Genomic DNA, 12,254 nt, shown 5'->3' with positions numbered 1-12,254 from the left:
TCGCGTGAAAGCGCACCAACCTAAAAGGATTTTAAAGCCAATTTTTCAGTTCAATCGGATCAGAATTCTCGGAAAGCGTAAAATGTCTTCGGGTCAATATAAAACGATCTTTATCTAGGCCTAGATTTTTTATTATCTGCGCCAGTGATATAGATTTAATTGAGCCTTGTTTTCTCCCTTGTCGGGACAAAACCGATCAAACAAACATCTAATGTGAACCTGTGACGAGTTGTCAAATTACTTAACACATCAATGAAATCAAGCACCTTTTCATGGATCAGCAGGTGATCAAAGGCTGTCATTTGAAAGCCACACGGCGCGCTGCCATGCGGCGCGGGAAACACACTCCTGTCATGCAAACAAACCTTTGCTATATTTAGGGAGGCACATAGACCATATCAGTTAAAAGGCTCTGACGTGCTTATCTCAACCTGTCTGTCAATGGAACATCAGCAAGACAGCTTCTGCTCCATTGTCATTGTACTAACAGATGAAAAGAAGGGTACACGGGCGCACGCGCAAGCACGCAAACACACGCATAAACGTAGTCTCTCAAACTGTAAATTGAACTAGACAATTGATATGAATTACTAAACCTAAGTAAAACACTTTTCTATCCTTAAAAAAACAATATAAAAACAATATATTTTTAAAACTCTCTCTCTCTCTCTATGTGTGTGTGTGTGTGTGTGAGCGCTATCCATCAGATGCCCAAAACTGATTAGGATATAGAACTGTATGGACTATAGCGAAAGGAACACATTGTGTCTAAATTGATTTTGTCAAGCGGTTCAACTTTTTGAACTAAACTTTTTGAACTCACATTTAGACTATTCAAATTTCACGATTCATTCACAGATATCATTCTAAATTCTCCAGGCCACTACACTCATACGTGTCTCCAAGCCAGAGAAGCCAAGAGTATGCTTTCGATGTCCTTTTCTTTTACATGCAGTCTTATGCCTGCCCTTTTGTCTGAGCAGTAGAGGAGCGGGGAGGGGACCGACGGGCAGGTGTGTGGTTTGAGGGTCGGGAGGGGGCTTCCAATTTGAGGGGAATACACCTTGGGGGTGGAATTTAGTATATTTGGTGGGGGAGGGTGTGTGTGTGGGTGGGCTTTTCTTTTGTTCTTGAATAACGTTAGTTTTTCTCTGCATTTACTTTTTATTATTTTGAAGAAAGAAAGGACACATCCATATACATTTTTTGTAAACTTGTGTACTTTTTTTGCTGTGTCTAAAGACATTGGTTTGAAATAAAAATGATTTTGGAGATGCAATAATTTTCTCCTACTGGCCTTGACAGATGTATTCGGTCTCAGAAAAGATCGAAATAAATGCATTATTTGATTTGGCCAGAAGACAGATATTAAAATTGTGTCAAGCTCTCTTATCCAGTGACAACACACTAATTCTCCTGCTAATATTTACATTTTTTATGTTTTTCTTTTAAAGAAAGAAAATATATAAGTATGCATATTTACATTTGTAAATGTTTAATAGTATTGAAATTTCAAAAAATTACAGATTCACAATTATTATGACTTGTTTGGGGAATCAAAATGGATTTAGGATATTAGCCCTAATAGCAACCATTTTAATGATTCTTGACACTTTTTCCAAAGAGTATATAGAGTCATAATATTGATAAGTCACTACTGATGCAAAAAAGGCCTGGAATGTCAGGTTAACATGACGAAGCAAGAACAGTTTCCTTCGACGTAATGCAGGGCACTACCACCAATGACAACCAGGTGGCGCCCTTACCTATTCTCCGTGCCTCTGTGCCCTGTAAGTGTTGAATGGTGTATATCAGTAGATGGTGCTGGTGGTGTGAGAAGATGTGGGTCGTCTTTAATGTTCAGGCCCTGCCAGGACAAACACACAGAGCCCTGATAACATTTAACAAGAAGTGAATCATGAAAGGAAGAGCCCGGCAGATGAATACATTGCACACAACTCCTGTTGTCATCGGTATTCTCTTTGATGTCCCGCCCCTGTTCCTCAACCCCTTCTCATTCAGGCCTCCCAAAATAAACCCTCGCTCTCCGTGGGCCTGGGAATCGCACCCGGACGTCCGAATATTCTCAACGCTTGATTTCAGGGCAGATACACATGATCATCATTCGCTTGCCTGCTGCTTTTTTATGACAGCAGTGAATGACAGAACGGGGGCCTGTCTTGACCTTGTGTTCACAGTGGGAAAATTCCTTCACTGCAGGCCCACATTATAGCACCTTTGATGTTGGGGGATGTTATACCATCTAGAGAGCTGCCAGCACTTCTTTTCTGAGTGAAGAAACTAATGTGGTACCCCATTTGCTCCTCCGTATTGTCACTGGTGTATCTGCAGGTGTTTGCCTCTTGGCTACAAAACAGCAGGTTAGGGATTTACATTGACTATTTTAATAAAAACAACAAACAATGCTACAAAAATACATTTAAGGGTCCGAGCAACTGTCCTTGAACTCAATTGATGGATTAACTTGATTTGAGAGGAGTCATGAGCCAGATGTGGTAAAGCCATGGGAGGACCGAGTTAAGAAGGCTACCGCAGAGAGCGTATCTGGGTCTCTATGGGCCTCGGTCAAAAGTTATGAACTAGGGACTAGGTCGGCATTTGGGACATCCCAGTAGCTGGGAAGGCCGGCCGGCAGGTATGTACCCATTGACAGGTGCTTGTAGAGGGCTGCTATCGCTGTCTCCCTCCACCCCTCCCACCGGCGCTCTCACAGCCCTGCCACCTTCTCCCAACCTGAGAGGGACCTCTTGTTCCCCGGACCTCGCAGCGGGCCTCGCGCTGCTCCAAGCCACCTGTGCCAAAATCAACAGCACATGTTGGAAAGGCCTAGAAGCGCCTAGCAGCAGCGCGCTGCTCTGTTCCAGGCAGGGGATGATGTAATTCTATCCCACTACCACAACACTATGACTTGTCAAATTATACAGAAAAAGCCATGGAGTAAGAAGCATTCCCTCTGGCAGTTATAAGGTCACCATTTTTCTCGTGCAGAAAAGCATCCTTCAGAGGCAGAGGTCTCCAAAGAGAGACGTTTCACCTGCTGCCAAACCTTAATGTCAACATAAGCATGAGAAAATCATTATAGGATGTAGGAACAGACCCGGTTCTGCTCCCTGATCAGGCATTATCTGTACAGACAACATTTATCCCCTCATAGAATAATACTATTGCTTAGAGGCTTCAGATACAGATGAAAAAATATACTTAAATACAAATATATATATATATATCTGCTTAAGAGTTTATCTTGGAAAAAGATTTCCCCCAATTTCATTACCGTATTAGTGGACCTCTTCATATAAACCTATAAACTGAATCTTATTTAACCAACAGAGGGCAACAAAGGACACCGAATCCTCTACTCTACTGTGGACAGAGGTCTTTGTCCACCTCCCCCTTCTACCATAACATCGACTCCCAAGTCTTTCTAGTGAATTACCTAAGTCTTCACCCCGATAGAAAGAAGTCATCCAAAGAAAATAAACCGATTCCATTCCTATTACGGGAATAGTGGTTGTGACATCCACACGCATCAGCTTGGGTTCTTCAAGCAGGTGTTGAAAAGGAATAACTGCAATTGTTGTGTTAATGTGATTTTTATTTACATTGTTAAAAAGGCTAAGGAAGTGGCCATTTTAACAATCCAGCAAATATATAAGTGTTGAATGTGGTTAAATGCTTGGTTTGTTATTTAAATATCCAACCGTGGGTTGATAGATTACACTGCTACTGTTAATATTGCAGTTGTTATTTCTGTGGGGCCCACAGGACCATTTAGGGCTTAGCCCTGTGCCTTCGTCTCTGAAGCCGCTATCATCCCACATCAGCCTGCCATTGAAGTGGTTTCATACGACATGACGGGGAACTCTGGCTCAAAGTGATCAGCCAGGCAGCGACATCTGAAAGCCATTTCCCAGCAATGAAAGGGAGAAACTGAGCTCTAAACATTGCTTGTTTCCACGGTATCGGCTCAAACATTTGCCTCGTGCACACACGTACATACACATACACATTCACACACACACACACACACACACACAAACACACACACATCAAACACAAACACTGACAGAACATCTGCAAATATATTTGTTTATAGAACAGCGATGTCAGAGGTAGAGGAGTGTGGTCATGCATCAGAAGATAAAGCAGCCGATGACAGTGGGTAATGTGTGAATGATGTCACAGCAGTCACACCTGTACTGGGGGGTGCAGAAGTTTTGGTCCATATCCAGACGTTCCTGGTCTCTGAGATGTGTGCGTCCCTGTTCACATTTGCACGATCATCAGACTTCAAACACAATAAAACAAAAAGTAGGCATTTTGTTGGTGGGATGGCAGACTTGATTGCTATCTACAATTGCAATCAAACCTATTTAACTCACTGAAACGCATTGTTATAATTCCAAAACCAAAGAAATGGCTCCATTACTTTGACTCTTGTGTGGTTTGGTTGGGTTCATTGGATTGGTCATGGAGTAAAATACATACTTTTGGCATGCGGTCAGTGTTGGTTTTGGAGGACTGTGTAGCACCTGTGGTTTACCATTCACAAACATCTCATCAGAAAGAACTGACAGTAAACTTTCGATTCCCACCAAGAATATCAGTTATCCATGTATTTTCGAACGAGGCCATAACAACGAGTTTGACAACAATAGCCTATCAGATTGACCAGACAAAACATGTCCAGTGACAGTAAACAATGCTACGTCGAACTCGTTGATGATTCTGAAGGAAGAAAATGATCTACCTGTTTTTTTGCTCTTATGTTTATTTCTTTTTTTTCCCTATAAGAAAATCCTGCAAATAAACATCTCCCCAGTAAAGATCGGGATAAGTGAGAGTAACAGGCCAATGTGTCATGGCCCTTTGAGAAGCATCCCAACCACATCAGCAACCCCAGGACAGCAAACAACAGAGGATGTCCATTGTTTCTCCAGGAGAGCACTGAGAGGCCACGAGAAAGACCACTTTAACTTGTAGTCAATGAAAACATTATCGGAGGGAGAGGCATTCCATCCCCTTTAACCTTTTGTAACTTGGCAATATCCAAGTATCAGCTTTGTTTCCTCCCTCTGGTAGATACAATGGAATAGATAAGCATGATATCAATATATGGGAGAAAATCAAACTCTTATACAAACATTCACTGGAAACTTGTGAGTTGGCAACCAAACTAAAGTAAAAAGTTAAAAACTTGATATTTCAGATGTAAGCATTTCTGATACAGCCATATGTTCAAAGACCACATAGTTGTTCATAGTAGACTAAGTATCTTATTATTTATCACCCCTTGAAGATACATTGCTTTGTCATGAGTGCATATTGTCTGTACATTGATGCCAAAAAAGTATTTAATCAATTATACATTCAATCTATAAAAAAAGAAAATGTTGAGAAAGTGAAGGGGTCTGAATAATTTCCAAAGCAATTGTATGTCAAATACACACAGTAATGTAATGGAACATTCAACCATGACCATTTTCTTCTATTCCATTTTTGAACATCATAAACTGAATATATGACAAAATAATTTGATAAAAGGATATTTAACCTTTTATCAAACTAATTAAACATAATGCTAATATTGCTCAAGATTATATGAAGAAATAAGCCAAAAGAAGAAGACACCTAGCTAGGAGTGAGATAGCAAAAAACAGGTTCAGGATAAACTCTGGAAGACCTCTGGTAGCTAAGTCATATGAAACAGATTTGACTGAGTTGCTCTGAGAAGACCTAGAGAGGCCAGCTGATGTCTGGGAGAGAGCAACAGTTGATGCTGAATTGGAGAAACGTCAAAAGCTAATGAGTAAACCAGAGCTATTCCAGTTCATCTCTAGGGCAAGCGGCCTAAAGCTCATTACCTGCATTAGGCTGGAGGCCTTTTCCAGGTATGCAGACGCCAGTCTTCTTTAGAAGGATCTGGCTGTCTATAATGCCATTGGATAAGGGACCAGACTGATTTATAATACAGTAGCAACATGATAAACAAAAGTGTTGAGAATTCAAATTCAATTAGATTATTACACGGCAGAATTAGATTATTGAGGAGATCTTAGGTATCTGTAAACTACAACATTCACAGTTCACACATTCACATCTTTCCAATTATTAAATATGCTCTTTCATTAAAGACACAGGCTGGGACTTTTGCAATTAACAAATTAAAACCCATATTGAGCTTAATGTTTAATATGTTGTTTATACAGTGGGGAGAACAAGTATTTGATACACTGCCGATTTTGCAGGTTTTCCTACTTACAAAGCATGTAAAGGTCTGTAATTTTTATCATAGGTACACTTCAACTGTGGGAGACAGAATCTAAAAGAAAAATCCAGAAAATCACATTGTTTGATTTTTTAATAATTAATTTGCATTTTATTGCATGACATAAGTATTTGATCACCTACCAACCAGTGAGAATTGTTCTCCACTCATTACCTGTATTAACTGCACCTGTTTGAACTTGTCCACATACTCAATCAAACAGATTCCAACCTCTCCACAATGGACAAGACCAGAGAGCTGTGTAAGGACATCAGGGATATAATTATAGACCTGCACAAGGCTGGGATGGGCTTCAGGACAATAGACAAGCAGCTTGGTGAGAAGGCATCAACTGTTGGCGCAATTATTATAAAATGGAAGAAGTTCAAGATGATGGTCAATCTCCGTCAGTCTGGGGCTCCATGCAAGATCTCACCTCGTTGGGCATCAATGATCATGAGGAAGGTGAGCGATCAGCCCAGAACTACACGGCAGGACCTGGCCAATGACCTGAAGAGAGCTGGGACCACAGTTTCAAAGAAAACCATTAGTAACACACTACGCCGTCATGGATTAAAATCCTGCAGCGCACGCAAGGTCCCCCGGCTCAAGCCAGCGCATGTCCAGGCCCATCTGAAGTTTTCCAATGACCATCTGGATGATCCAGAGGAGGAATGGGAGAAGGTCATGTGGTCTGATGAGACAAAAATAGAGCTTTTTGGTCTGAACTCCACTCACCGTGTTTGGAGGAAGAAGAAGGATGAGTACAACCCCAAGAACACCATCCCAACCGTGAAGCATGGAGGTGGAAACATCATTCTTTGGGGATGCTTTTCTGCAAAGGGGACAGGACAACTGCACCGTATTGAGGGGAGGATGGATGGGGCCATGTATCGCAAGATCTTGGCCAACAACCTCCTTCCCTCAGTAAGAGCATTGAAGATGTGGATCTGGAGAAGGTCTGTATGGAGGAGTGTGCCAAAATCCCTGCTGCAGTGTGTGCAAACCTGGTCAAGAACTACAGGAATGATCTAATTGCAAACAAATGATCTAATTGCAAACAAAGGTTTCTGTACCAAATATTAAGTTCTGCTTTTCTGATGTATCAAATACTTATGTCATGCAATAAAATGCAAATGAATTACTTAAATATCATACAACGTGATTTTCTGGATTTTTGTTTTAGATTCCATCTCTCACAGTTGAAGAATACCTATGAAAAAAAGTACAGACTTCTACATGCTTTGTAAGTGGGAAAACCTGCAAAATCGGCAGTGTATCAAATACTTGTTCTCTCCACTGTATGTGCAAAATCTATAAGTCTAATCACGATCAATTAGCCATAAAAGTTTGAAAGTGGTTTTCATCTGATGACATGAGACAGAAATTAGCAAATATATTTTCGATCCCTTTTTGTCTTGACAGTACCACTTTTACAACAAGTGGAGAAAGATTGTGGAATGGATCTTTAATGTTTTATTGGTTCAAACTATTTTCTCTTCCATTAAATTAATTTTGGACAGAAGTAACAAGTCCAGGAGAAATGGTGTGCCTGATCTAAGCAGAAGCTGAAATCAACATTAGACTGCCACAAATAAAATTCAAAAGAATGTGATTAGGCACACCCACAGCTCAAGCCACTTAAATTTTTTTTGGGGGGGAATTAATGATTACATATCAGTCGGGTACCCAATATGTATTCAAAGGTTTTTCAAGTTTCCTTGGTTTTCTTTGCATAAGGGTATAAGGAGCTAATGAATTAACGTACAAGAGAGAGATACTCTCCTTCCAAAAATAAGTATATAAGCACAAAGACAATTGATTCCCTGTTAGTCATATGACATGAAAAGAAAAACAAACTGATTGCCCTTTTGATATTAACTTTGATTTGTATTATTTGTGCAATAAAAGCTTCCTGTAATTATTTATGTGTTTTAATGCATTGCATATATTGGATGAATATACACTACCATTCAAAAGAGTCACTTAGAAATGTCCCTTTTTACCCATTAAAATAACATTAAATTCATCAGAAATACAGTGCAGACATTGTTATGTTGTAAATAACTTTTGAAGCTGGAAACGGCTGATATTTTCATAGAATATCTACATAGGCGTACAGTGGCCCATTATCAGCAACCATCAGTCCTGAGTTCCAAAGGCCATGTTGTGTTTGCTAATCCAAGTTTATCATTTTACTAATTGATTAAAAAAAAACGTTTGCAATTATGTTACCACAGCTGAAAACTGTTGTGCTGATTAAAGAAGCAATAACACTGGCCTTCTTTATATTAGTTGAGTATCTGGAGCATCAGCAATTGTTGGTTTGATTACAGTCTCAAAATGTCCAGAAACAAATAACTTTCTTCTGAAACTTGTCAGTCTATTCTTGTTCTGAGAAATGAAGGCTATTCCATGCAAGAAATTGCCAAGAAACTGAAGACCTTGTACAACTGTGTACTACTCCCTTCACAGAACCATGCAAATTCTCTCTAACCAGAACAGAAAGAGGAGTGGGAGGCCCCGGTGCAGAATAGAGCAAGAGAACAAATTATTTAAAGGGTCTAGTTTGAGAAGCAGACGCAATCACAGGTCATCAACTGGCAGCTTAACTAAATAGTACCTGCAAAACACCAGCCTCAACATCAACAGTGAAGAGGTGACTCCAGGATGCTGGCCTTCTAGGCAGTCACAAAGAAAATAACATATTTCAGACTGGCCAATAAAAGGAAAAGATTTAGATGGGCAAAAGAACACAGACAGACAACAACAGGTTAATGACCCAAAGCACAGCTCCAAACTATACAAGAACCATTTAGGGAAGAAGCTGTCAGCTGGTATTCTGTCTATAATGGAGTGGCCAGCACAGTCACAGGATCTCAACCATATTGAGCTGTTGTGGAAGCAGCTTGACGTTTGGTATGTAAGAAGTTCCCATCAAGCCAATTCAAATTATGGGAGGTGCTTCAGGGGGTAAATCTCTTCAGATTTCCTCAACAAATTGACCACTCGAATGCCAAAGATCTGCAAGGGCTGTAATTGCTGCAAATGGATGATACTTTCATTAAAACAAAGTTTGAATGACACAGTAATTACTACAATTAAATTATTATTTCATTATTTCTTACCTTGTCAGTTACTATATTTCCTATAGATTTTGCTATATTTTCTTTTCAAACTCTTTTCATATATGTTTTGGACATTCAAGGACATTTCTAAGTGACACCAAACTTTTGAACAGTAGTGAAAAATCTTTGAACGGTAGTGAATATTATCCATCGATGTTCAAGACTTCTGCGCAATCTTGGCATGCTGTGAGATTAATCACAGCTCATGAGAGATCAGAAAATATATTCTTTAAGAATCATCTGAGGTGGTCCATCAGTCTAAACTGCTGCCACCAGGACATATAAACTGCCGCAGCCTGGGATTTATACTAGCCTACTGCTAATTGAACACACTCTCTCCTATTGATCTTTCTCACTGTCTTGCCAACAAATAAAGCAATTTGTTTGGAGCCTACTTTTGGTACATTTAATTGATTGGATATGATTTGGAAGGACACCCATCTGTCTATATCAGGTCCTACAGTTGACAGTGTGTGTCAGAGCAAAACCCAAGCCATGAGGTTGAAGGAATTATCCATAAGGCTTAGAGACAGCGATGTGTCGACACAGATCTTGGGAAGGGAACCAAAAAATGTCTGCATTGGAGGTCCCCAAAAACACAATCGTTCCTAAATGGAAGAAGTTTGAAACTTATCACCTCTTGTTCAAATGCTGGCTGCTTGGCCAAATTCAGGGAGATGACCAAAACCTGATGGTTACTCTGACAGAGCACCACTGTTTGTGTACGGAGATGGAAGAATCTTCTGGAAGGACAACCATCTCTGCAGCACTCCACCAATCAGGCCTCTATTGTAGAGTGCCCAAACGGAAACCACTCCTCAGTAAAAGGCACATGTCAGTTTGCTTGGCTTTTGCCAAAAGGCACATGAAGGAAACTCAGTTCATGAGAAACAACATTCTCTGGTCTAAAAAACCCAGATTAAAGGCCTGAATGCCAGGCATCAGATCTGGAGGAAACCTGGCCCCACTCAACAGAAGAAAGTGGTGGTGGCAGTGTAGTGCAGAGGGGATGCTTTTCAGCGGCAGGGATGGGAAAGATGGGCGGAACAAAGTACAGACAGATTCCTGATGAAAACCTGCTCCAGAGCGCCCAAGACTGGGGTGAAGGTTTACCTTTCAACATTACAATGACATTATGCGCACATCCATAAAAATGTTTGTGAATGTCCTTAAGTGGCCCAGCCAGAGCCTGGGCTTGAACCCGATCAAACTTGAAAATGATTGCAGCAATATTTCCCACCCAAGCTGACAGAGGACCTGGAAAGAAGAACTCCACAAATCCAGGTGTGCCAAGCTTGTTGCGTCACACCCATGAAGACTCCAAGCTGTAAATGCTGCCAAAGGTACTTCAACAGAGTACTGAGTGAAGCGGTCTGAATACTCATGTAAAAGTAATATTCTGTTTTTTAGTAACTTTTTCCAAAAATGTCTTTTCAAAAATGTGGTCATAGTTAAATCCATTTTAGAATAAGGCTATGATGTAACAAAATGTTGAAAAAGTGAAGGGGTCTAAAAACCTTTTGGATGCACTGTATTCTTAGATTTCAAAATGTTGAGGATTTGGTCAGGTAGAGCGATGTGAGAGCTACAGCTAGCTGTTACCAGCCAGATTGGCCTGCTTTGTCTTTCTGATAACAGGGACCCCAGGGCTTATCCCTCTCTCTGGTGAAGAACGCTCCACAATGCTTGAAAAAAGGGGTCATCTTTGAAGAATGCCAATTCAGAGTGATCAATGTGAGCCAAATGGGGAAAAGAGCAAGACTTGAAGCTGAGAAATGTTCTCTGCATTGCACAGCCTGTGGATGACCATTTACAGAGGCATCAAGGTGACATACGTTGGACAGTGGCTGCCAGAGCAACATACCGTTAGGTGTTAATGGAATGGAATAGCTTTAAAAATAAATTATTATGTCACTGTATTGACCACAAGGGTTCATAGCATTTTCCAAAGCATTAGGTCCTACTGTCATTTGGCAATGGTGCTTTACAAAGAGCTCATAAAAATGGTTCAATGGTTTTATGAACATTACTATTTTAAACTACATTCCCTCCATAGAAACACACAACATAACTCACATTTAAAGTATTTTGATTAGAAAAACTACAGGGCATTCTATATATCATGCAACATCCTCTGTGACAGATTGGCAGGGAGTCCCAAATGGCTTATTCCCTAATTATATTACCCTGTTAATGGGTCCAAATCAAATGTAGTGCAATAGGAGGGAATAATGTGCCATTTGGGACAAAACCCTTGGTGCTAGTTCAAGCTACTGAGAAGAAATTACATTCTAGTGGGAAAAAAAGCCTCCTCTGGAATCATGCTGACCTTTTCTGCAGACCTTTCATTCTCATCTCAACAGATAGCTATTTTGGTTTTCACTTAGAGACCTCTTTTGTACATGATCTCTCGATCAATAAGCCAGAGAAAGAGTTAACAATGTTATTAGACTTACTCAGATATCTGATATCTTGTTGTCTGCGTGATTCAGCCGTGCTTCTCCTGAGAGTGTGTTTTCCGTTGTGGCCTGTGGGGGGAGTAGATCCCCAGTCTCTGCAAACACTGCCACCACAGCTGGTTACCCACCTGTTAGCCAGATGTCTTAGCGAGAGGAGAAAATGAGCTTGCTTGACGTTAATAGTTTTCTTGGAACTTTCTTTTCTTATGCTGACCAGTGACATTATTTATGTTTCCTCCGCCAAAGCATGTTTAAACAAGCACAGATTAATGCAGAATCAGGTGAGGGAAAAAGGAAAGCTCCACCTGACAGCAGAAGGCATTGGAGAATCCCGACCATATCATCCATTCCTTCGGCAGCATGGTTGCGCCATACCAA

The sequence above is a fragment of the Esox lucius genome, chromosome 16 (genome assembly GCF_011004845.1).
Source record: "Esox lucius isolate fEsoLuc1 chromosome 16, fEsoLuc1.pri, whole genome shotgun sequence".
NCBI classification, from domain to species: Eukaryota; Metazoa; Chordata; class Actinopteri; order Esociformes; family Esocidae; genus Esox; species Esox lucius.
This window is presented reverse-complemented; position numbering follows the sequence as displayed.